This window comes from Sciurus vulgaris (assembly GCF_902686455.1).
Source record: "Sciurus vulgaris genome assembly, chromosome: 1".
In the NCBI taxonomy this organism is placed as follows: Eukaryota; Metazoa; Chordata; class Mammalia; order Rodentia; family Sciuridae; genus Sciurus; species Sciurus vulgaris.
In genome coordinates, this window is record NC_136461.1 from 91,676,091 (window position 1) to 91,703,127 (window position 27,037).

At 33.4% G+C, this 27,037-nt stretch overlaps 1 long non-coding RNA gene and 1 pseudogene across 2 annotated transcripts in view; one reads left to right on the forward strand and one right to left on the reverse strand.

Annotated features, from left to right (window-relative positions):
- Nucleotides 1-27,037, reverse strand: part of LOC306657390 — a 1,092,042-nt gene that overhangs the window by 844,894 nt on the left and 220,111 nt on the right. The gene's annotated exons all lie outside the window — the stretch shown is intronic.
- Nucleotides 852-26,970, forward strand: LOC306654195 (large ribosomal subunit protein uL16-like; annotated as a pseudogene). Its single transcript has 2 exons — nucleotides 852-947; nucleotides 26,377-26,970. The product of its transcript is annotated as a large ribosomal subunit protein uL16-like (transcript).

Genomic DNA, 27,037 nt, shown 5'->3' on the forward strand with positions numbered 1-27,037 from the left:
GGTGATTCTGTCCTGAGACATGATATTCTTTGCCCTGTTAGTTTTATACTTAATTGGGGCCGTTTATACCTTTATTCTTGCCTACTTCTCCATTTTAGAAAAGGAATGTTCATCTTATGGCTCTTCTGCCATTGTGTTTGGAAGCATTTAACTTGTTTTAACTTCATAGGCTCAAAGCTGTAAGGGAATTTGTCTCATGATGAATCATATCTTGAGTTTTGCTCATTGATGTTTAGATGAGACTCTGGAATTTGGACTTTGAAAAAGATGCTGGCATAGATTCAGGCTTTCAGAGTTATTGGGATGGAAGGAAAGTATTTTGTAGGTGAGGAGGATATGAGTTTTCAGTATCAGTGGTGAAATGCTATGGTATGAATGTTGATGCCCTGTAAATTCATTTAAAATTTGGTTGTCAGCGTGGGTTGTGGTAGGAGCAGGACCTTTTAGTGGTGATAAAGCCATGAGTAGTCTTCACTCATGGGTGAGATTAATGCCATTACCGAAGGGTTATGGAAAGTAAAATGGAGGGATGGTGTGGCTTGGGAAGTGGGAGGGGAGATTGGTCAAACATTAAACCTTTCCCAGTGCATTCCTGATAATGGACCCCAAAGGAAAGTGGCAGATATGGAATGCCATGCCCTAAACCTTGGCCTTCCCCATGACAACTTAGTCCTGAATGACAATGGACAAGATTTGAATACTCATGCCTTGGGGTCTGGTTTTAACCTGTACAACTAGCCCCTGATTGTCAAAACTGCACGTACACAATTTCCAATGATTACATCATCCTCATTGCACCCTGTAAAACCAGAATCCCCTCTGTAACTGATGGCCATTTTCCCATCCGGAAAATGGGCCCCATTGGCGTTGGAGTCCGTGAAGGAATAAAGCCTTCTGTGAATCCGTGGAGACCTGCTTTCCATCCTTTTGCACTTACAGTTATAAAAGTACAATTTCAACCCCTTCTGCCTCTTTGCCCTTTCAGATTTCCATTGTGTGATCGTGCAGCGGGAAGGCCCTCTCCATAAACAGAGCCTCCATCTTGATTTTTCCAGCCTCCACAACTGTGAGGAAATACATTTCTGGTCTTTATAAATTGTTCAGTTTGCATTATTCAATCATAACAGCACAAATAGTCCAAGAGAGCTGCGTTCAACCATACCATCTGTTCTGAGAGCACACAGAGAGTATTAATGACACTCAGTTTTCAGCACCTACATTGTCCCTGCCTAACCCTTAGAGAATGGGAGCAGCAATGGAGGGAGCCATGTGTTTTAGGAGAAGGGCCACAGTCAAAGAATAATGAAAAAGAAAGAATGTTAACCATTAATAATTGTTAGCAAGTCCCAAAGGAACACAAAACCTTAGCAGTTGGAAATATCTTCATCAAAGTGCCATGCATCTCAGTTTTATGATGTTTCCTCAGCTGTGCTGATGGTTGTTTGCTCTCCTAAAGAGACACTAATCACTGTGGATTCTCTTTTAGTGGATTTCCAAATTTAGCAGATGTTCTTACACAGCTATGTTGATAAAATTATAATTTTTTCTATACACCATCCATTATAGAAGGACTAGAAGATCCCCCCAAAATTTTTAACATATATAATGATTTTATTATATATATAATAACATTTTATTATATATATGTGGGGGGTACAGGAGCCTACATTCCAAGTCCTTTTTATTTCTCATTTTGAGACAAGTCCTTTTTATTTTTCATTTTGAAACAAATACTTTTTATTTTTCATTTTGAGACAGAGTTCAATAATTTACTGAGAGTCTCTCTAAGTTGCAGAATCTGGCCTCAAACTTGTGGTCCTCCTGCCTCAGCACCTGAGTCCTGGTATTACAGATATGTGCCACCATGTCTGGCTAAATTCTTCTTAATTTTATACGCACTTTTTTTTTTTTTTTTGGGTGCTGGGGATCGAACCCAGGGCCTTGTGCTTACAAGGCAAGTGCTCTACCAACTGAGCTATCTCCCCAGCCCTCTTCTTAATTTAAAAATAATTTTTATTTCAATCCACTATACAAAATGAATTTTAATGATCCAATCTTTCCAGTTAAATGGAAACCTGAACATTGTAGTATTTAATAAATACTTACTGATAATTATGATTATAGAGCATGGTGGCTCTTTATACAAATAAGTTTGTACCTGAAAACAGGATTCCAATTTTTAAAGCCTTTAACCCACTGGGATCCAGGGTTAGCAAAGCACTGAGTCCTGGTTCACAGATTTTTTTTTTTTTTTTTTTTTTTTTGTCACCAATATCTGAAACATCATAAGATGTAGGTTTAAAGTATACATTCACAAGGCTCCTTTATGGCAAAATAAATTCTCCTACTGCATTGCAATATTCCACGATCTATTCAATTTTAGCCTCTGATCACCAGAGGAATGATATTCTCATATTAATGAATAAGATTATTTTAACACATAAAACCTCATATCTAATTCTACATTATTTATTATAGAAAATCTTGTTGTGTCTTCTGCTCATGATTTCTTGTTAATTGGTGGTATTCACAAACTAGTCAAATGTCTTGGCACCAAAAGCATCAGTGTGCTACCCAGTTGGGATCAACATGAATGAATCAAATAGTAGCAAGTTTTATATAGACTAAAAAAATAACAAGTGGTATAAGCTAAATATGCTAAGGCAAAGGAAATAGGAGCCAACTTCAGAGACATCAAACAAACTAGAGGTATAATGGTAGAGATTTATTATATTACCTATTTATTATATTACCTACCATTTCAGAATTAAATGATTTGATAGAGAAGTTTTAACTTTGAGTTCCATAAATGTAAGTGGAACTAGGATTCATCATACAATTCTAAATCTGATCATCCTTAATACATAGGATTTCTGAGGATCCAGTAGTTTCCTCTGTAAGATATCAGAGCATGATTATCTAATAGGTAGGCGGGTTGATTTGTTGGAATGTTTTGTATGATTGTATATTACCTTCCAGGCTGATTAAGAGTTTCAAAAAGTAAAAATACATGTAGCATGCATAAGTTAAGATTTAATATTTAAGAACTGATATGTCCATATAAATGTGTTTTTAATGGCTTTTCTAAAATTATAATCTAAATTTAGAGGGGAGTAGGTTTCAAGGTGGTAGAATAGAGCAGGTTGCCTTCCTGACTGCTCCACAGTGTGAAACCAAGAAAGCAGACAGGCAGCTTCTCAGCAAGGTGGGTGAATAAAAAAAAGGCAGGGGGGACTTTACCAGAATTTAATATTGGACACTCAAAAGCAGATCAAGTGCTCAGGAGGTTGTATGTAATAAAATAAGGAAGAAATCTCTGACATAAGCCAGAGCAGTTCCTCTGCAACCACAGTGAACGGATAAGGGAATTAAAGGAATCTGCGTTTTTAGGAGGATTGAGGCAAGTCTAGGTACAGAGTTTAGAGATTAATGATACTGCCTAACTGAACTAAAAGGTTTGTTGCACAATAGCCTTGTATGGGAAAGAAACTGCATCTCTCTTGGTGGTGTGTGGAGTGTATGGAGGGCAGAGGAAGAAACCATTTTGCAGCTGAGTTGTGGGGACCAGCAGCTGAGGGAAATACAGGGAGCAAACCAACACTGCACAACATAGAGTGTGCCTAAGTGACCAGGCAATAATTAAACATAGAAAGAGGTTTACACAGGGGACAACTGGTTGCAGAAACCCTCCTATTGCTGCCCTTCCCCATCTAATCTGGCTGCTTGCATGACCCATTGATAGATTGATGCCTTACTGAGAATTTGAAATGGTAGGGTAATGAGACCCTGAGTTTGGAGACTGGAACCAAGACAAGAAAACTTGGGGTCTGCAGGTGAATATAGTGGACTAAGAATTGACTCCTCCACCACACAAATGGAATCCAAGGGAAATCCTAGGTTACAGTCTTCCACTGTGGACTGGCAACTTCTGGGCCCTGAAGGTATGCTGATTTAGAATCTCCACACCAATTGGCATTCAGCTAAGAGCCAGGAACCTACCTAAGCCTAACCACCGCCTCCAGGGATGAGATTACTTCTCTCCCGCTAGGGACCTCACCCTGAGGGTGGACCAAGCATCATATTCCAGACAACCCCATGTAACTGCTGAGAAGGGAAGCTGAGAATCTTTTGAACTATGGAAACAATTTTTAACTTTTCATCAATATCTTTTTTTCTTTCTTTCTTTTTCTTTTTTTCTTTTTGCTTTTCTCTGTTTAATTGTGACCTTGATGATTCATGGATATTCATCCATATCCATATTTGTTTTTTCTTATTCTTTTCTCATTTCTACCATTTTTGATACCAGTTATTTTTCATGAATCAGTTTTTTGAGAACTAGGAAGGTTAATTACTATATATCAGTTTTGTTTTGTATTTTTAATTTTTAAAGATTTTACTTTATATTTACTTTTCCTTTCACTTCTCTGTTTCCCTTGAATCTCTTTCTGTTTTTTATTCTGCTAACAGCCAATCTCTATTATTATCTCTTTCACTCTTCCTTTAATATTTTAACTTCCATTCTCCCTCCTCCTCCCTCATAATCATCATATCCTACATCACTTCTTTTTGAAATTGTAAATCATTTGTGCAAACTTACTGTTATTATTGTTGAGAATAACTTGACATAACATTTCTGTTAATTGTGAAAATTTTGTAGATATCATAATAGGAATTATTTGATTTAATGCTGTATATTGTTTGCATTGGTTGTTGTTATTATTTGTCTCCCCCTAAACAGTGAGATACTGGAAACCTTCATGGACACTATAAGTCTATAGGTTAGAAACTCCACTGCCTCCCATCCATAGTGTTAGATGGGTGATACACAAACAACATGAAAAAAACAGAGGAACAATTCACCCCAAACAAACCAAGATGCTTCAATAACAGAATCCATCACCAACACAGTGGAAGAAATGTCAGAGAAAAAATTTAGAATGTACATAAATAAATTAATCTTCAAGGTAAAGAACAATGTAATGAGTGACATCAGAGAGGAAATATAGAAAGTGAAATATCACTTCAAATAAAGAAAGATTTTGGAAAAAAAAATTAAGAAAAAATACTCAAAATGAAGGAATCAAATAAACCAAATTGAAAATTTAATAAAAAGCATCACTAATAGACTGGACCACTTGGAAGACAGAATTTCAGGCAATGAATACAAAATATATAATCTTGAATATAAAGTTTACCAAGGAGAAAATGTGTTAAGAGACCATGAACAGATCTTCCAAGAAATATGGGATAACCTGAAAAGACCAAATTTAAGATTTATTGGAATAAATGAAGGCTCAGAGGTACAAATGAAAGGAATGCATAATTTTTTCAATGAAATATCAGAAAATTTCCCAAACTTAAGAATGCAATGGAAAATTATGTACAAGAGCTTACAGGACCCCAAGTATACAAAATTGCAACAGATCCATACATTATTATGAAAGTGCCTAATATACAGAATAAGAATACAATTTTAAAGGTTGCCAGAGAAAAATGAACATCACATTTAGAGGGAAACATTTAGATCTCAGTTGATTTCTCAACCCAGACCCTCAAGTTAGGTCTTGGAATAATATATATCAAGCTCTGAAAGAAAATGGATGCCAGCCAAGAATAATATGCCCAGCAAAATTAAGCTTCAGAATTGACAATGAAATAAGAGCATTCCATGACAAACAATTAAAAGAATTCACAGCTAGAAACCTTGCTCTACCAAACATACTCAATCAAATATTTTAAGAAGAAATGAAAAATAAAAGTGAAAAACAGCAAAGGGAGGAACTATACTAGAATAGTCAATTAAAGGAGAAACTAATTCAAATTCAAATTGAAAACCAGAAATAAACCAAAATGACAGGGAATACAACTCCCATCTCAATAATAACATTTAATATAAATGGCATGAACTCATCAAGCAAAAGACATAGACTGGCAGGTTGGATTAAAAAGCAAGACCAAACAATCTAATGTATCCCAGAGACTCACCTTATAGACAAAGTCATATACAGACTGAAGGTAAAAGGATGGGAAAAAAAACACATCATTCTCATGAATCTTGTAAACAAGCAGGAGTTTCTATCCTCATATCAGTTAAGGTAAACTTCAAACCAAAGTTAATCAGAAGGAACAAAGAAAGTAATTTCATTCTCGTGAAGGGAATTATATATCAGCAAGACATAACAACCACAAATATTTATGTCCCAAAGAATGGAACATCTATGTACATCAAGCAAATGCTTCTTAATTTGAAGAATTAAATAGACCACAACATGATAATACTGGGTGATTTTAACACACTTCTATAAACACTGGATAGAACCTCTAAACTAAAACTAAATGAAGAAGGTATAGAACTAATAAATAAAATTAATAATTTAGACTTAACTTATATAGAATATCTCATTCATCCATGGGCAAATACACTTTCTTCTCAGCAGCACATGATTCTTCTGTAAAATAGACCATATTTCAGGCCACAAAGCAACTCTTAGCAAATACAAAAAAATAGAGATAATACCTTGCATTCTATCAGATCATGATACACTGAAATTAGAAACCAATAATGAAATAAAAAAAATAGAAGGTACTCTGGTACCTGGATACTAAATAATATACAATTGATTGACCAATGGATTGACCAATGGATAGCAGAAGAAATCAGGGATGAAATAAAAAAAGTACTTAAAGGTAAATGAGAATAGCAATAAAATGTATTAAAATCTCTGGGACACTATGAAGGCAGTGGTAAGAGGAAAGTACATAGCATTGAGCTCATTCATTAAAAGAATAGAAAGTCGATGTATAAATGTCCTAAATTTACATCTCAAAGCCATAGAAAAAGAACAAATCAACATCAAAAGAAGAAGAAGATAGTAAATAATCAAAATCAGATCCAAAATCAATGCAACTGAAACAAAAGAAACAATCCAAAATACTGACAAAACAAAAAGTCGTGACTGAAAAAAATGAATTGATAAACCCTTAGCCCCACTAATGAAGAGAGAGAAAACTCAAATTACTAAAATCTGTGATGAAAAAAGAATTATCCCTACAGACATTAATGAAATACAGAAGATAATCAAAAACTATTTTGAAAATTTATACTCTAAGAAAATAGGAAATTTTGGAGACATTGACAAATTTCTAGAGAAATACGACTTACCCAAATTGAATCAGAAAGACATATACAATTTAAACAGATCAATTCAACAGCAAAATTGAAGACATCATCAAAATTCTACCAAGAAAGATAAGTCCAGGACCAGATGGATTCTCAGTTGAGTTCTACCAGAACTTCAAAAAAGAACTTACACCAATCCTCCTCAAATTATTCCATGAAATAGAAAAGGAGGTAACACTTCCAAACTCATTCTATGAAACCAGTATCATCCTGATACCAAAACCAGAAAAAGACACATCAAGGAAAGAAAACTTCAGACCAATATCCCTGATGAACACACATGCAAAAATTCTTTATAACATTCTGACAAATCACAAACAAAAACATATTTAAAAGATAGTGCACCATGATCAAGTGGGGTTCATCCCAGGGATTCAAGGTTGTTTCAATATCCAGAAATCAATAAATGTAATTCATTGCATCAATAGACTTAAAGTTAAGAATCATATGATTATTTCAATAAATGCAGGCAAAATAATTGACAAAATACAGCATCATTCATGTTCAGAACACTAGAAAAAGTAGGGATAGTAGGAACATCAACATCATAAAAGCTATCTATTCTAAACCCAAGGCCAACATCATTCTAAATGGAGAAAAATTGTAAACATTCCCTCTAAAAACTGGAACAAGACAAGGATGCCCTCTTTCAGCACTTCTATTCAACAATGTCCTGCAACCTCTAGCCAGCGAACTTAGAAGAAAGAAATTACAGGAATATGAATAGGAAAGAAGAACTCAAATTATCTTTATTTGCTATTGACATAATTCTATATTTAAAAGACTCAAAAACTTCCACTAGAACACTTCTAGAGCTCTTAAATGAATTCAGCAAAGTAGCAGTATATTACATTAAACTCATAAATCATTTTAATTCCTATACATCAGTGATAAATCAACTGAAAAGGAAATTAGGAAAACTACTCCATTCAAAATAGTCTCAAAGTCATAAAATATTTGGGAATTAATGTAACAAAATAGGTGAAGGACCTCTATAGTGAAAAGTACAGAACTCTAAAGAAAGAAATTGAAGAAGACCTTAGAAGATGGAAAGATGTCCCATGTTCTTGAATAGACAAAATTAATATTGTCACAATGGCCATACTACCAAGGGCATTATACAGATTTAATGAAATTCCTATTAAAATCTCAATGACATTATTCATAGAAATAGACAAAACAATCATAAAATTCATTTGGAAAATTAAGGGAACTAGGAACAACAAAGAAATTCTTAGCAAGAAAAGTGAAGCAGGAGGTATCACAATAACAAACTGCAAAATTATACTACGGAGTTATAGAAACAAAAATGACATGGTATAAGCAGAAAAACAGACATGTAGACTAATGGTACAAAGTAGAAGACAGAGAGACAAACCCACATATATATAGTTATCTCATCCTAGAAAAAGGTACCATAAATTGGAGAAAAGAGCCTCTTCAACAAATGGTGCTAGGAAAACTGGAAATCCATATATAACAGAATGAAATTAGACTTCTATCTCTCACCCCATACAAAACTCAAATCAAATTGAATCAAGGACCTAGGCATTAGACCAGAGATCCTGCACCTACTAAAGGAAAAAGCAGACCCAACACTCCATCATATCAACTTAGGAACTGAATTCCTCAAAAATCCTTCTAAAGCATAAGAAGTAAAATCAAGAATCAATAAATGGGATGGAATCAAACTGAAAAGCTTCTTCACAGCAAAGGAAACAAATCAAGAACATGCAGAGAGAGCTTACAGAATGACAGAAAATCTTTGCAACCAGCATCTCAGATAGAGCATTGATCTCTAGGATATATAAAGAACTCAAAAAACTTAACATCAAAAAAATCAAACAACAATCAATAAATGGAATAAGGAACTGAACAGACACTTCACAAGAAGAAATAAAATTGATCAACAAATATATGAAAAAATGTTCAACATCTCTAGCAAATCAAAACTATACTGAGATTCTATCTCACTCCTGTCAGAATGCCAATTATCAAGAGTACAAGTAACAATAAATGTTGGCAAGGATGTTGGGGAAAAGGTACACACATACATTGCTGGTGGGACTGGTACAAGCATTATGGAAAGCAGTATGGGGATTCCTTAGAAAACGTGGAATGGAACCACGTGACCCAGTTATCCCACTCCTTGGTTTATACCCAAAGGACTGAAAAGCAGCATAGTACAGTGACACAGCCACATGTATGTTTACAGTAGCTCAATTCACAATAGCTAAGTTATAGAACCAAACTAGGTGCCCTTCAACAAATGAATGGATAAAGAAAATATGGTACATACACACAATGGAATATCACTGAGCCTTAAAGAATGAAATTATGGCATTTTCCAGTAAAATGGATGGAACTGGAGACTATCATGCTAAGTGAAATTAACCAATCCCCCAAACACCAAAGGTCAGAATGTTCTCTCTGATATGTAGATGCTGACTCAGAATAGGCAGTGGTTGGGGGAAGGAGAAGAAGTTCACCAGACTGGACAGGGCAAAGTGGGGGGAAGGGAGTGAGGATGGGAATGGTAATAGCAGTAGAATGAATCAGACATAACTGTCCTATGTTCATATATGAATACATGACCAGTGTAACTCTACTTTCTGTACAGCCACAAAAATAGGAAGTCATATTCCACGTATGTATGATATGTCAAAATACATTCTACTGTCATGTAAAACTAAAATGTACAAATAAAAAAATTAAAAATCTAGAGAAGCATTTTAGCAAAATGCCATTTACAACTGCATCTTTTATCATTTGGTCACACTGATATGTAACTTTGAGTTTCCTAAATTTTCTTTCTACACTGTGAAATAGTATGAAGAATTTCATCAAGTGAGATTTTACTTCTCTTTCTTAGCAATGAAGGGCACTTTGAACCCCGAATCAGATGTATTTCTAAACTTAATGTAAATATTCTTGTGATAGCACTAATTACAAATGAGTTTCTCACAAATATGTATGTAATAAAACATTTTCAAATTTTAATATTAATTTTGTATTGACAGCTTCAGTCCTTCACAGACAACATTCATAATCATATTGAAAATTTTTTCTTTGTTAAGAGGAGTACATAGAGAATATGGAAGTTTAATTTTATAAGATAAACATGGATAAATTATGATCATACTCATTTATAATAATAGATATTGCTTCAATTTAGGACACAGTTATCATATACTCAGTACCTTATTCACGTTTCGCACAAAGTAACATTCAATTGACATATTTTAATCATGGAATAAAATAACCAAATGTGTTTCAAACTTCCAATATATGTAGTAGAGCTTTTCCCAAGCACATAAAGAAAATATTACTCCAGAGACTTTAATATTTGCTATAAAAAGAGTTTTAGGTCAATAGAATGTAAAACACATTTATTAAGATACAATGAAATATAGGCTTCACTGCCTATAGGACTTACATTCCAGAAAGTATTGTGCCAGTGAAGATTTTCAATATCTTAAAAGTAGGCTGTAATAGATGATATTTTTTCCCTAAACTTATTTTCAGAAAAGTCATTTTTCAGTTACTTAGTGATGTAACTAGTGTCCCATAAAATACTCTTCAGGATATACTCATTTATTATATAAGTAGATCTATGCTGTACCCTTGTGGGCTGTATAAAACCTGTACATCATGGGAGACTTATCTGTGATCTGGGAGGAAGTATGCTCATAGTGATTGAGAGATGGCAAACGAGATTGGAGCTATTTGGTCCTTCACAGAAGCCATTTATGGACACAGGTGTGTAACTAAGAACATTTGCTTTTCAAGATCTCCCAAACATGAGGTTTTACCTGATCTTAGCCCCACTGATCACCTGTGACTTTTGATTATGGGTGATAAGTGAGGTGGAGTTTTACATTTTAAGAGAATTTAACTCTTGAATATGTCTTTCTAAAAAAAAAAAAAGAAGTCTAAAATTTTTTCCTGTTGCATTTGATCATATTCCATAATTAAGTTTTTATTTCAAACACTGAATATTGGATATTAAATCCAAATTCTTCTCTTGTATATTATTCCATTTATAATTTAATTATCTGATAACATACACTGATTATATATTAACACTGAGATAGAATAATACAAACAAACATAAGAAGTATCTCTCACCATGAATTACCCCATGTCCATACTATCATCTATTACAGTGTATTGAAGGTAAAGCTATTTTATTAGAAATTTCAAAACATGGCAAATACTTATATTCAAAGATCACTTAGCAAATTAAATTCTTAAGAGTCAGTAACATTTATTATCTGACCAAATATAGAACTTTTATCTGTTGATATCCACAGACCTGGCAAGTTTTCTACAACAAATTTTTTTAAATAAATAAAATATATTTTTTTCTTATTAACATACTAAAATGTTTTATAGTAAAGTCAGAGAGCACATGAAAGATATTTTTGAAATAGCACCATCAAAAACCCCATGGGCCCTTTTCTGAGAAAAACAACTATAATTTGTGAGAATTCTTACAAAGGCCTCCAACCATTTTAAGTCTCTTTAAATTGTCCTTAGGACATGGAGTAAACACAAACACTTTTGAATTCAAGAAAATCTATTAAATCTCAAGCAACTATGTGTGTGCTAAGGCTGTATGCCTTCTGAAGAATGATATCAAAGGCTACACACAGAAGGAGACATAGAACCATATCTGAAATAGTCCAGGCAATGATTAATAAAATAAACATCAAGCTCTATAGGGGGTGTAGGTTGGAAGTTGCCATAACAAACTGCCTAGAATAATTATGAACTATGAAAGAAAACAAGTTAGTGTGCTCCATACATAAGATAAAATAGGCAATAAAAATGTCTTTGAGAAGGACTAGATGTCAGACTTAGCAGACAGATATTTCAAACCAGATACCATAAGTAGATGTAAGTCCTAAAGGAAACCATATCTAAGAGATAATGAAAGATATGACACTGTATCACCAAACAGAGAATTTAACTTAAATGATAGAAAATGTGCAAAATATCAAATGCAAATTATGAAATTGAATTTCTACAATTGTAGAAATTATGAAATTGTATTACATATATGCACCAGGTACTATACTAGGCACAGGGAAGACAAAGACAAGAGAATATCGTTTCTGACATAGTTGAACAGATACATTGACATGTAATTACAGTGCAGCTTAATGAATTCTGAAACAGAGGTATATAGAAGGTTGATACAGGAGCAACTCACTGGAAAAATTCAAGGACAATTGAAGGAAGTTTTGAAGAATCGTTGAAGCTGTGTATGGGGTACACGCCTGTAATCCAAGAGACTCCAGAGGTAGGAGGCAGGAGGATCAAAGTTCATAGTTGGTATGGGCAACTTAGCAAGATCCTGTCTCAAAATAAAAATGAAAAGAACTAGGGATATAGTTCAGTGGTGGAGCACTTGCATAGCCTGCACAAGACCCTAGATTTAATCCCCAATACTGAAAAAAAATCTAAATGATGATACTTTTACTATACCAGTCATAAAAAGTTCTAAGCATAATAATAGGAAAAAGATATTCCATGCAACAGAAATATGCATGAAACAGAGAATGATGTATAAAGATACTTAGTGTCTTAGTCCAGTTTTTTCAGTGAAAGACAACCAATAGCATTAAAAGATCTATAAAAAGAAATTGTGGAAATTATCTCAGGTGATTGTGAAAGACTGGAAGTCTCATGATATGCCATATGAAAACTGTAGGACAGGGAGAGCTCATGGCACAATTAGTCCAAGTCTGGATTTAAGAACTGGAGAAGTTGATTGTGTAACTCCCAGTCTGCAGTCGAAGTTGTGAAAACAAGGGGTGGGGAAGAAAATGCTGCCAAAAGTTCTGCAGTCTCAAGACCAGAGAATCAGGAGCTCGGACATTTGAAGGCAGAAAATGAATGTCCCCATCTAAGGAAAAAAACAAATTTGTTTTTTCTCCCCCTTTTTGTTTTATCAGGGCCTTCACAGATTGGATGATACCCACCAAGATAGGTGATGTCAAATTTTTATTCAGTCTCTTGATTCAAATGATGATTTCTTCTGGGAACACTCCAACAAACATGTCCAGAAATATGGACGTCTCTTAGTTCGTTCAAACTGACATGTATAATTAGCCATCAAATGTAGTGCACAGGGCAGACAATAGTAGTTTAGAAAAGTTATCTGAATGGAGGCAGTGAAGAATTTATTTATTTGGTATGCTTCCAGGAACCAGTGTAGAATTTTAGGCAAGGACATGGCCTGATGAGACTCTTCATTTGAGGAAATATATATTGAGGAAGTATGAACAGTTGACAAGGGGTTATGAGAAAATAAATGCAGGAAATTAGTTCAGGGGTCATAGCAGTTTCCCTGGTAAAAGTTGAAGACTTCCTCAGTTGTAGATGGAATTCTTTAAAACAATGTTTGTAGGTAAAACCTGTATGATTATTTGACACCAACAAGATGAATAAAAAAATAAAGAGTAGACTATGATTTTCAAGATCCTAGAGTGAATTATTATGTGATCTGTAATTCAGAGAGCATGAAAAGAGGCGTTTTGGGGTAGTGAAAGGAAATAAGTAGTAAATTTAGTTCAAGACATAATGAATTTGAGATCTGAGCACTGAGTTGGAGAAATTTGTGGGCAATTTGGTAATTTGGTCATGATCTCAGAGAACCAAGTTGAAATGCAACCTAAGGCTCATTTATATTAATATAATAAATCAACCAAGTGTAATCATTGACTGTGATGCACCAATTCATTTACTTTGTTACTTCAACTAAACTGAAAAGTCTAGAGTAATCTGCTGCACAGAGCAATTAAATGCATTTGTAAAAATTTCAAGTATATAAATTATGCAAACTAGTAACTAACAAAATCTTATTTTCTTCCTGTTATTAAAAAACAACCATACCAAAGAAGGAATCACTTAATCTAATGAGTATTATAATTTCAATTGTGGTAACCCATTAATGAAAGCTTATTTGGAATTGAAGGGTGATTCTATTTATTCAAATAACTTTTGTATTGCCACAATTTGAAGAGTTCTTATTTCCTTAAACTTCATGCAAATTAAATTTACATTGGAAAATTAATTCTCACAAGTCTAAATTAATGTTTTGTATATATATGAGAATTTTATGAATAAAATTATTATTCACAGTCTTTCCTGCCAATACCCATTGTTCAACATTAATTGAATTTGGAAAGTATCCATGATGATAATACAGAATTCTCTATAAAAAAGAAAAGTGAATTAATTATAATATTTTTTAAACATATGGTAGAAATATGTCATTTATTAAAGGTATTTACAAAATGCTTAAATCAAGCTGATCTTTATTCTCCTAAGTATAATTGTAGGGAACAAAACTGTTCTCTTGTTTTCATAGAGCTTATGTTCTAGTGGAAGAGGTAGAATTTTCCATAGGAAACAATTAAAAATAAAATACATAATAGTTAAAATGATAAGGTAAAATAAAAGTAGAAAAGAGATTTGGGAAGTGTTCAGAAAGAAGAGGACACACCTTTTTTTTTCAGAATATAGTACAAATTTATTGACTCCTATCAGTCAAGATTTAAGCAAAGTAAATAGACAATAGAATTGAAGAGGACCCTCTTTTGATTCTGGTAGTGATATTTAAAATAATAACCTCTAAATGCATTAATTAGCCTAACTACATACTAGTATTTTCAAAATGATTTCTCTGAATAAATGTAAAATAGAAGCACTGAACCATCAGGGTTCATTACCCAAGAAATGTTATTAGAAAAGAAGAAACCAGGGAAAATATGCAATTTAGTATATAAAAAAGTAAGTTATTTTTTACTAGTGCTTTTTTAATAAGACTGTATTTCGATTCGTTGTTAAAGATACCTATGGGGATTAGAATCTGAATGTTTGTCATTTTTTTCTGAAGGTTAAAATATAGTGTGCTGTTTATAAAATAGACAAATAAATGAGAATTCATAATGACCATAAAAGTGGATTGTGAAGGAATAGAAGATAAAAAAAGATTATAGATTTCTTAGTAAAATTTAAATTGGTAAATATTTTAAGATTATTTTATTCATTTCAAAATACCAGGAAATGCCAGTTTTAATTATAAAAGCACAAGCAAAATCTTTTCCTTTTCTCAGATCTAAATGTTTGTTCTTCACTTTCCTTTTACAAACTACATAATATGGAATTAAGAAAATTTTGGAAAAATCCAGAGTATAATTTTCCTTAGATTATAGTTTTGTACAGCCACATACATATTGCACACATTCATTCTTAACTTCTGGAGTTCTGATGTTGGCTTTCAAAATTTTTAGAAACGAATTTCTGTTTTAGCAAATAAATATACAAAATTGTGCATAATGGAGTACCATATGCTATTTTAATACATGCACATTTTGTGTAATGTTTAAATCAGGATTTTGATTTGTCATATTAGTTCTTCAATCTAGCTGTTTGTGTGTGAGAGAGATGCTGGGGATTGATAGCTCTTTAGATAGAAAACTACTCTCTGAGGCTTTAGTTTCACAAATGATAACAACTAGTTTCTCTTATTTCTCATCCTATTTTCTAAAAATAGAAATTCTCCAATATTCATTCCTTGATTTACTTTCTTTCTTATGATTTCTATGATCTGTGTGTCTCTCTCCTGCTTTCTTCCAATTTGTTATTCTCTTCCAATGTTATATATTCTGACGACTTTAATAATCTCATGGATAGTAAATATGTTCACACACCTAAAAGATATAGTGAGTCGTACAGAAAAACAAACAAAAAAATGAATTCAAATAGTATAGTAATTTCAGAGTGACCATTTGGGAAAGGAAAATCAGAATGACAAAGTGTAAGATCCCAAATTCCATGGTCATATTAGCACTCTGGAACATAAACGGAGAGGAAAAAGTGAAGTAGCAAACTTTTTACTTTAGAGTAAACCTGTAAGTCAAAATTGTACTTTTGTTATAAAAATTGAATGTTTCTATGGTTTGAAGTTCCCCAGAAAGCAGATCCTGAGATGAAGATTAGTGAAGAGACTGTCTTTTAAGAATACGGGGAGATGTAAAGCTGTTAATGTAGTTCCAGTGAAGATTATGATTGATCCTAACAGGAGTTATTAAACCATGATCATTCCCACTGGGGCAAGGCAATTGGGCTTTTTTACATCAGCATCTCTGCTTAATCGAGGGATGCCTCAGAAAAAGACCCAAGTTTGGGTAAGGCAATTTTTTTTTAACCAAGTCAAACCGCAAAGAATGTTAACAATCTAGTCTTATATTACTCACCACTTCCTTCAACTGGGGGCATAAATCGGTTTTTGTTTGTTTGTTTTCCTGAGATCATAACCAAAAACATTTATCAGAATCTACCAGGGTCCACACTTGTGTGGCTCCTCAAATAAGGTATGGAGAAATCTCCCAGGATTCCAGTGGATCTTTCTTCTTGGACAGATTTAGAAATGGAAAGTTAAAGGGTTAAATTGCATCTTTCACTGCTAGAATTGGTTTTAAAGCCAGAAATGTTAAGCATTTTTCCTATCCTCCATCCAGTCTAGTTTCCCCTGACTCTCACTAAGCAAATTCACTGGTAATTTTTGGCTCCCGTGTTTGCATGATCCAGACCTTTGCTCCTTAGGTATTTCAGCCCACACTCATTAAGCCCTTCTTAGACCAGAGTTGATGCCTTTGTCATTAACTGTCAAAAACAGTACTAAAAGGAATGCAAGCGCGTTGCTTGATCATCCAGTTTTTCCTCTCTGCACTCATTGTATGACATAGTTCCTATTCATCAATGTTGAGTGGTATGATGGCATTAATGTAATAGTATGATGGAATTACTGTTGGGATTGTAGTTCACTAAATGGTGGCCCAGAGATAATGACCTGACTCCTCAGAATCTGTGAATATTACCTTATAATCAAGAAGGAAAATAAATCTTACTAATTTATATGTTAAATATATTATTATATGTAATAATATTAACATATTTCAAAATACATAATCAAATTAAAGATCTTTAGATGAAGAGTTTATGCTATATTATTTGATGTAATCTAAATATAATCACACATATGCTTTTAAGAGAGGGTTAGAGGTAGATTCACTAGTATAGAACAGAAAGTGATGTGAAAATGAAGCAGAGAGAGAGAGTTGTGGTCACAAGACAAGGAATGCCAACAGCCACAAGAACTGGAAGAGGAAAGTAATAGATTATTCTCCAAAGTCTTTAAGAGAAGTGTCATCCTCCCTTCATCTAGATTTCAGACTTCTCGCCCCCAAGAGAGAGAATTCATTTTTTCTGTTTAAGTCACCAAATTTGTGGTAATCTATTATAGCATCCACAGGAAAGTAGTCCAGGGATGATCACATTGTTCAAATATATTCAGACCAAATCATGCCTGAGGATGAGAGTTACTACATATCTTCATGCCAAAAGTAAATGACTCTTTTATTCCAATTACAAACAAACCTTTCCTGATGTCCTTTTTTTTTTTTTAAATTTTATTTGTTCTAATTAGTTGTACATGACAGTAGAATGCATTTATACATTCTTAAGTTACTCAGAGCCCAAAGAAATAAGGCTTTTGAGAAGTAGCATCCTTTGAAAATTTCTGCAAAACACAACAAAATGAAAAAAGTTAGTTTTGAATATATTGAATTTCTAATGAGTCAATGCAAAGAAAGCAATTAATATAGTTTTTCCTATATATTGGAGTAAATGCCTGATTGTAAGACATTGGAGGTGAACAGATATTTATCAAGCTTCTCCTATAAGAACAGGTGTGAACAACACAGACTACCTGTCATAATGAAGTTATAGGAAAGGGAAAGCTGATAAAAACTATGGAAATGAATGGGAATTGGGGGTATTTTTCAAAGTTACAAGGAAAATAAAAGAGTGCAATATGGTGGCATAAGAGGGGTGGGGGCATTGGGCCTGGTGTGGGTAGGGTTGACCTCACAAGGATGGTTCCATTTGGATTGGGACCAAAGTAAAGCATAGTATGTTCTTTTTCAAATAAAGAAATGAAGAATGAATTTTCCAGATCAATATTTACATGCTATATTAAACTACTCCAGCAAAGAAGCCACATTTGGTATGGTGGCTATAATTGGTGCTGCTTTTTATTCAAGTGAAGTAATGCACTGTCATACTCTGGGGTCTTTCTGGATATTATATAAAGTGAATAGGTGTATATAAATATATATATATATATTTATATGGACTGTTTTCATGAGAAAAAAATTAATGCTTTTAAAAAAGACTTTATATTTTAGAACAGTTTTAAATTTACAGAAATATTGAGGTTTTAGTAGGGTTTCCAAATATACTCTTTTTCAATGTTTCCTATTAACATCTTACATTAGTAGAGTATATTTGCTACAAAGAATAAGCCAACAGAGATATATTATTATTAATAAAAGCTCATAATTAATTTTTATTTCTTTAGTTTTTCAATAAAATCATAGGATGCCATCCAGGATATCTCCACACATTTACTTGTTTTTGAAAGCTCCTATTCACTATGTTTTTTTACAGACACATTTTTTAAAATATATATTGACAAGTGTGAGGTATACTGGCCAAGTATGTCATAAGACCCCTCTATTTGGACCTGCCTGTCATTTTCTTGTGGTTAAATTGAGGTCATAGGTTTGGGGAAGAAGACCAGATGATTCAAGTGTGATTTTCATCTACTTATACCAACAATTCCTACCAGCAATATAGTTTATCACTGACTGAGGTTGTGTTTGTCAGACTTTCCCACTGTAAAGTTAATCTTTTTATACCTTTTTATTCTATACGGTTCAGAAAAAAAGTCATAACCTCCACTTTATAAATTGTGAATTTTTGCTTCTTATCCTTGAAGACATAGTACCTAAATTAAGTATTTGGAATTTTCTGCCAAAAAAGTGTCTCTTCTTTCCTATTTACTTATTCAATAATTTATTCATGTCATGGATTTTTGGCTATTCATTTGGGGTTTTAGAGTATAATCTAAAAATTTTAAAAATTATTATTATTTGCTCAAATTGTACCAACTTTGGCCATTAGGAGTTCTTTCACTTCACTCCTGTGTCCCTCTGACTTCTGACACATCAATATCAATGGAAATTTTTCATTCTCTCTGTGTGTAGATATAATCATTTGTAAACATATTCTTATGTATAAATGTTTTTATATGTAACATATGCATCTATTAAGTTCAATATAGATTTATTTTGATATCACCAACTCTAATCCTTTACCACACAAAGTAACATAGTCTCTTTCCTTTTCTTAGTTGTAAATTCTCAGGTCAAAAGTGAGATAAAAAGCTTCCAAGCATCTACCAGTCATTTACTTAACTGTTCAAATCTAGTATACACATATATAGTATACCCATATCAGAATTGATAAACTGGCTTGCTGTGGGAAGCAATTTTTTCAATTTGAATACAGTGCTTGTGCATAGTTGTATGTGATTTACAAACTACTCATTATGAAAGTTACTTAAGTCAGTACTTTTCTTCCAATGTTCTTGACTAAAATTTATCTATTTGTAATACAAATAGATTCTCATGTCACAGTGTGCATTGCTTCCTGGGATGCTCTGATCTGCTCAATGTTGTTTTTAACCTCCATAAGTTGAAGTTCACTTTCTGCAGTGTAAATTCTGTGGGTTTTGACAAAAGCATAATGTCAAACATACACCAATCAAGTATTAAACAAAATAGCTTCACTGCCCTAAAAATCATATTTTTTTTCTATTTAACTCTAAGTGAAACAACCACTGCTCTTTATATTGTCTTTATAGTTTTGATTTTTCTTTGTTATATACTTGAGATTCCATACTATAAAACCTTTTCAACTGATATCTTAGTTTGAAACACTTAGTAACATGCATGCATGCTTACTCCTCGTTGTGTATTAATAACTCATTTATTTTTAATTGATGAAGAATACTCCAACATATAGATGTGAAAAAGTTTCATACCCAGTCATATACAGAAGGATATTTTGTTTGTTTTAGGAATGTTTAAATGTTTTAAGAGCAATTTTTTAAAAAGCATTTTATTTACACAGTGAAATCAAAGAGAAAGTACTGAGATTTTTCCATATGTTTGCTGTTACAACATAAACATAATCTATCCAATCTTCAAGATCACCTCAGAGTAGTGTAGTTGCTACAATTGATGAACCTTCATTGACACATCATTGTCAGCCAAAGACTCTAGTTTACATTAGGAATTACTTTTGTTATCATGCATTTTATGCATTGGACAAATGTCTCATTACATGTACCACCATTATAACATTATGCAGAGTACTTTTTATGACTTAAAAATTCTCCATATTCATCCTTTCCTCCCCCATATTCCCTGGAAAAAACTGATAATTATACTGCCTCCAAACCTTGTTTTTTCCAGAATGTCTCATAATTGGAATCATACAATATATTGCTTTTTCAGATTGTCTGAGTAGTAATATCCATTTTAGTTTATTCTGTGTTTTGTTATGATTCAATAACATTTTTTAGTGTTGAATAATATTTCATTGTCTGAATTATCAGTTTCTTTTTTCATCTACCAAAGGGCACTATGGTTACTTCCAAGTTTTCTGCAATAATGAATAAACTGTTATAAATATCTGTGTGAGGGTGAGTGTGTGGATATAAGTTTTCAATTCCTTTGGATAAATAACATGAAGTAAAATTGCTGGATTTTATGGTAAGAGTATGTTTAGTTTTGTAAAAAAAAAAACAAAAACAAAAACAAAAAAACTGCTAATCTATCTTCCTAGGTGGCTGTACTACTTTTCATTCCCACGAGCAATGAAAATTCCTATTATTCTACATCCTTGCCAGTATTTGTTGTTGTCAGTGTTTTGAATTTTGGCCATTGTAACAGTTATGTAGTAGTGTCTTTTTGTTGTGTTAACCTGCATTTCCCTGATGACATATGAAGTGGAGTATCTTCTCATGCTATTTTCTTTCCCTCTGTGTATTTTATTTTGTAAGGTGTCTGCTAGTCTTTGACTTATTTTTTAATTAGTCGCTTGTTTCTTAGTGTTGAGATTTAAAGTTCTCCTTACATTCTGGTTAACATTCCTGTATTAAACACATATTTACAAATGTTTTTCTCCCAATTTGTGACTTTTCTTTTGATTCTGTTGATGATATCTTTCACAGAGCAGACATTTTTAACTTTAGTGTTTCCATCTTATTGTTTCTTTTTTTCCTTTTTTTAATAAATTGTTTTTTATCTTTACAGACTACATTTTGATTCATTGTACACAAATGGGGTACTTCTTTTCATTTCTATGGTTGTGCATGATGTAGATTCATACCATTCGTGTAATCATACATGTACATACGGTAATAATGTCTGTCTCATTCCACTATTTTTCTTAATGAATAAACTGTTATAAATATGTGTGAGGGTGATTGTGTGGACATAAGTTTTCACCCCCCCCCCCTCATTTCCTTCTGCATAGTCTAAAGTTCCCCCATTCTTCTCTCACTCCCCACATCCCCACCCCCATTATGTATCATTCTCCACTCTTCAGGAAAAACATTCGGCCTTTAGTTTTTTGGGCTTGCCTTATTTCACTTAGCATGATATTCTCCAATTCCATCCACTTATCTGCAAATGCCATAATATTATTATTCTTTATGGCTGAATAATATTCCATTGTGTATATATACCACAGTTTCTTTATCCATTCATCTGTTGAAGGGTTGGTTCCACAATCTAGCTATTGTGAATTGAGTTGCTTTCTATGAACATTGATGTGGCTGTGTTACTGTAGAATGCTAATTTTAAGTCCTTTGGGTATAAACCAAGGAGTGGGATAACTGGGTCAAAAGTTGGGTCCATTTCAAGTTTCTGAGGAATCTCCACACTACCTTCCAGAGTGACTGCACCAATTTGTAACTCTTTAGGCATTATGCTTTTGGTGTTTATCTGAAAAGTAATTGACAAACACAGAGCTTCCAGATTTTTTTTTTTTTGCATGTTAGTTTTCAGGAGTTTTAGGGTTTTAGAATTGTTATTTAAGTCTGTGATCCATTTTGAGTTAATTTCTGTTTAGTGTGTTAGGTCTGCACAAAACACATTTTTTAATGTTAATAGCACAACAACATTTATGGAAAAGACCATTTTTTTTCTCATTTGTATTGCCCTTGCCCCCTTGCCAAAAATAAGTTGACTTTCTTTTGTGGGTCTATTTTTCGACTCTCAATTCTAACAGAAAATATTGGATCTGTTTTTCTGTTCTTTGGGAATACCACAGTGACTTGCCTACTACAACTTTATACTGTGTCTTGAAAACAGATGATGTCAGTCTTCAGTTTTGTTCTTCTCCTTCACTACTGTGTTGGTTATTATACTGTTTTAACTCTCCACTTAAACTGTAGAATCAGTTTATCAATATCTACAAAATGACTTACTGAAATTTTGATTGGGATTGTATTGAATCTGTGAATCAAATTTTGAAAAACTAACACTTTGACAATATTGAGTTTTCATATCCATGAGCAGGGAATATTTTTCTATTTAGTTCTTTTTTCAAAAATTATTTATTTGTATATCGTTCTTCTTTGATCTATTTCATCAGAGTTTTATGGTTTTCCTCATGTTGATTTGTGTATGTTTTGTGAGATTAAACATTAAGAATTTTATTTTAGGGTGTATTAATATAAATGGTATTGTGTTTTTAATTCCAAGTTCCACTTTTCCATTGTTGGCACATAGGAAAGTGGTTAATTCTTGCATATTAGTCAGGTATCCTGCAGTCTTGCTATAACCACTTAATAGTGGCTGGATTTTGTTATTTTTGATAATTCTGCATTTTCTACATGTGCAACCATGTCATCTGTGAATAAATGTAGCTCTATTTCTTCCTCCCAATCTGTACATGTTATACCTATGATTTTAGCTAGGACTTCTAATGTGATGCGGGAAAGCAGTGGTAAGAGGGGACAGCCTGTTCCTGATCTTAGTGGGACAGTTTCTATTTTCTCACCATTAAGTATGATGTTAGTTGTAGGTTTTTTTACATATAATTTTTATCAAATTGAGGAAGTTTCCCTTTCTTCCTAGTTTACAGTGAGTTTTTATTATGAATGAGTGTTGAATTTTGTCAAGATTCTTTGCATCTATTGACATGATCATGTAAATTTTGATCTTTAGCTTGATGGATTACACTATTTGCTCTTTGAATGTTGAACAAGACTTGCATATCTGGGATAAATTCTACTTAGTTGGCATGGTTGAATTTTAATATTTGGTAATTATCAATAAAGTGACAATAAAAATTCATGTGTAGATTTTTGTGTGGTCAAGTTTCAAATAGTAAATATGTGGGAGCTCAATCAATGGATTGTTTAAAGTATATTCAGTTTTCTAAGTGAGAGCCAAACTCTCCTCCAAAGTAACTACCACTTTAACACCAGTGAAGAGTAAGGGTTCCTATTGCTGGTGTCCTCTCTAGATTTTGTTATTATAAGATTCTGGGTTTTAGTCACTCATTTTGACTGAAATTTTGTCACTACCCATAGGTGTGTAGTGACATCTTAGTGTGCCTTTCATTTTGCAATGTCCTAATAAATGCTATTATGTAAAATAATTTTGTGCATCTTTTCTTATGTTCATGTACTACCTAAATATCTTATTTGATGATGTGTCTGTCAGAAGTGTTTCCATTCTTTTATTATTTTTACAGACTGCATTTTGGTTAATTGTACACAAATGGGGTACAACTTTTCAATTCTATGGTTGTACATGATGTAGATTCATACCATTCGTGTCATCATACATATACATAGGGTAATGATGTCTGTCTCATTCCACCATGTTTCATATCCCTGCCTCCTCCTCCCTCTCATTTCCCTCTACATAATCTAAAAGGGCTCCATTCTTCTCTCACCCCCCGCCACAGCCCCCATTATATATCATCATCAACTTATCAGAGTGTGTTTCCATTTTTATTGAATTGTATGTCTTCTTAATATATATTTTTATGGGTTCTTTGTATATTTTTGATATGTCTTCAATTTTATATGTGTCTTCCAAATGCATACTGTCAATCTGTAGTTTCTTTTTAATTCTCTTAATAGTGTTTCTCACAGTGTAGAAATTTGTTTTATTTTGATGAAGTCCAATTTTTCAGTGTTTTCTTTCATAAGTTGAGCTTTTGGGGCTGTATGCAGAAATTATTACCAAAACAAAAAGCATGCTGTCTTAAAAAATCAAGTTCCTGACTGGACATAGTGGTGCAGACCTCTAATCTCACCGATTTAGGAGTCTGGAGCAGTAGGATTTCAAGTTTGAGGCCAGTCTCAGCAACTTAGCAAGACTCTCAGCAACTTAGAGAGACCCTGTTCCAAATTTAAAAAACAAAACCAAAAACAACAACAACAAACAAGCCAGGCATGGTTGCACATGCCTGTAATCCTAGGGACTTAGTAGACTGAAGCAGAAGGATCACAAGTTCAAGGCCAGTCTTACCAATTTAGCAAGACCTGAAACAACTTAGCAAGATTCTGTCTCAAAATACAAATAAAAAGGGCTGGGGATGTAAATCAATAGTAGAGTGTCCCTGGGTTAAATCCTCAGTACAAAAATAAAATAAAATAATAAAAGGACTGAGGATGTAGTTCAGTGGTAAAGAACCCCTGGATTCAATCTATAGTACAAAATAACCCTCCCCCCCCCAAAAAAAATTAAGTCCCCAGATGTTTTACTATCATTTTATCCTTATCTTTCTATCAGTTGTTAATCTAAAGGTCTGTCTGGAATATGTATTTATTACCTATTCAACCTGAGAGAAATAATAGAAAGGATTTGCCTAGATTTAATCTTCCTGTACTAGTTATTACCTCTGAGATCTTAGGCAAATTATCTCTTTGAATTTCAATCTCCTTATTTATAACATATTCATGAAATAGCCTCTACCTCATAGACTGGTTTTCAGTCATGAATAACAATACATATACTTACAGCACACCTAGAATGTAGGCAGCACTTGATAACATGTGAGCTAGTATAATTATTTTAAGTTTCATTATATTAATTAGTAGTAGCAGTATTAATATTTGTATTGTTTTTGTTTTTATTGTTTTTCTGCTTTGGGCTTAATGAAACTGAGTTAGATTTATAGTTATGGGCCATGTTTCTATAACCAGTTTTCAATTTTCTTATTGTTCAGTGAGTTAGTGGTTAGGAGTGAGAGTTGTATCTTTCTTTAGTCTGGGTACATCTGCATTTTCAAACATTAATTTCACAATTTCTTCTATTTTGATGACATTCTTCCATTGCTTCCAATGCTGGGATTTTTCCCAAGTATTGACAGATTTAATTTACCTCTGAGTAAACCAATAAATCAGTTAAATACGTTTAAAAATCATTTTTAATTTTTTTGATCAGCAGAATGATAATAATAAAAGAAGTACATATATTCTTTTATATTATAATGGTAATGACTGTTCCTGACTCTCACCTGTAGTTTTTACTCTCTATATTTTTTAGTATTTTGTTGCACTTATCAATTTATCGTCCCATTAATTTAATGTTTGGAGAATACAGAGGCAGTCTGTATAGAGATGACAAATTGTCACCTATTAAAGACATTTTATTGAACATCTCTAAATCTAGGCATATCACTAGGCACACTGGTCTACCAAATGATTTGATCCTTTGCCCTAAAGAGCTTGTTTTCTAGTGGGAAAAGTGCATTAAGAAATGCATACATGCATTTGCCTACATGTGGTGTTTAGGTAAGGGTCTATTCAGAGGGTGCCTAATCAGTCACTTCCCTGAGCTAAAAGAAATGTTTAAAACAGTGGTACTTTTCTCAGTGTCCTGCTATAATTGGCTAAGTATGAGAAAATAAAAATGTATTATCAAATTGATGACTGAAGATCAAAGTGCCCATTGGTAAACATGCCTATAGTGAGACCCAAACTGTTCTGACATGTAGTAAATTTGAGCGCTCAGTACTGTAGAGCAAAGATGATTTGAGTGTGAGTGTGTGAGTGTGTGTGTGTGTGTGTGTGTGTGTGTGTGTGTGGTCTTGGAAATGGAACCCAGGACCTCATATATGCCAGGAAAGTGCTCTACCAATGAGCTATATCCACAACACTCAAAGACTTTTTTTTTTTTAATTAGGAATTTTTAAATAAAATATTGGCTTTAAAAGGAGTTTATAGTTAGGGTTACGGATATTCTAAGAACAAACAGAACCCAAAGTCTCATTTTTACAGGGGTGGCCTGGATGCCAAGATCAACATTTTTGACCTTGGGCGGAAAAAGGTGGAAGATGATGAGTTCCCATTCTGTGGTTCGCTCAGTGTCTAATGAATACTAGCGGCTATTCTCTGAAGCCTTGGAGGCTGTCAACAAGTACACTGTAAAAAGTTGTAACAAAGATGGCTTTCATAATCCAAGTTCTGCTCTACCCTTTCTATGTCATCTGCATGAACAAGATGCTATCCTGTGCCGGGGCTGATAGGCTCCAATTTGGTGTGCAGGGTGCCTTTGGGAAACCCCAGGGCACAGTGGCCAGGATTCATAATGGTTAAGTCATCATGTCCATCTGCACAAAGCTGCACAATGAGTAACATATGGTTGAGGTCCTATTCAGGGCCAACTTCAAGTTCGCTGGATTCCAGAATATCCACATTAAAGAAGTGGTGCTTTACCAAGTTTAATGCTGATGAATTTGAAGATCTGGTAGCTGAGAAGCAGCTCATTCCTGATGGTGGTGGGGTTAAATTCAACCTTAATCATAGTCCCCTGGTCAAGAGGAGCCCCCTGCACTCTTGAGGATTTCCACTGTGTTGTCCCTTTTTAAATCACACACACTATAGAACCTGTATTGTGTGTGTGTGTG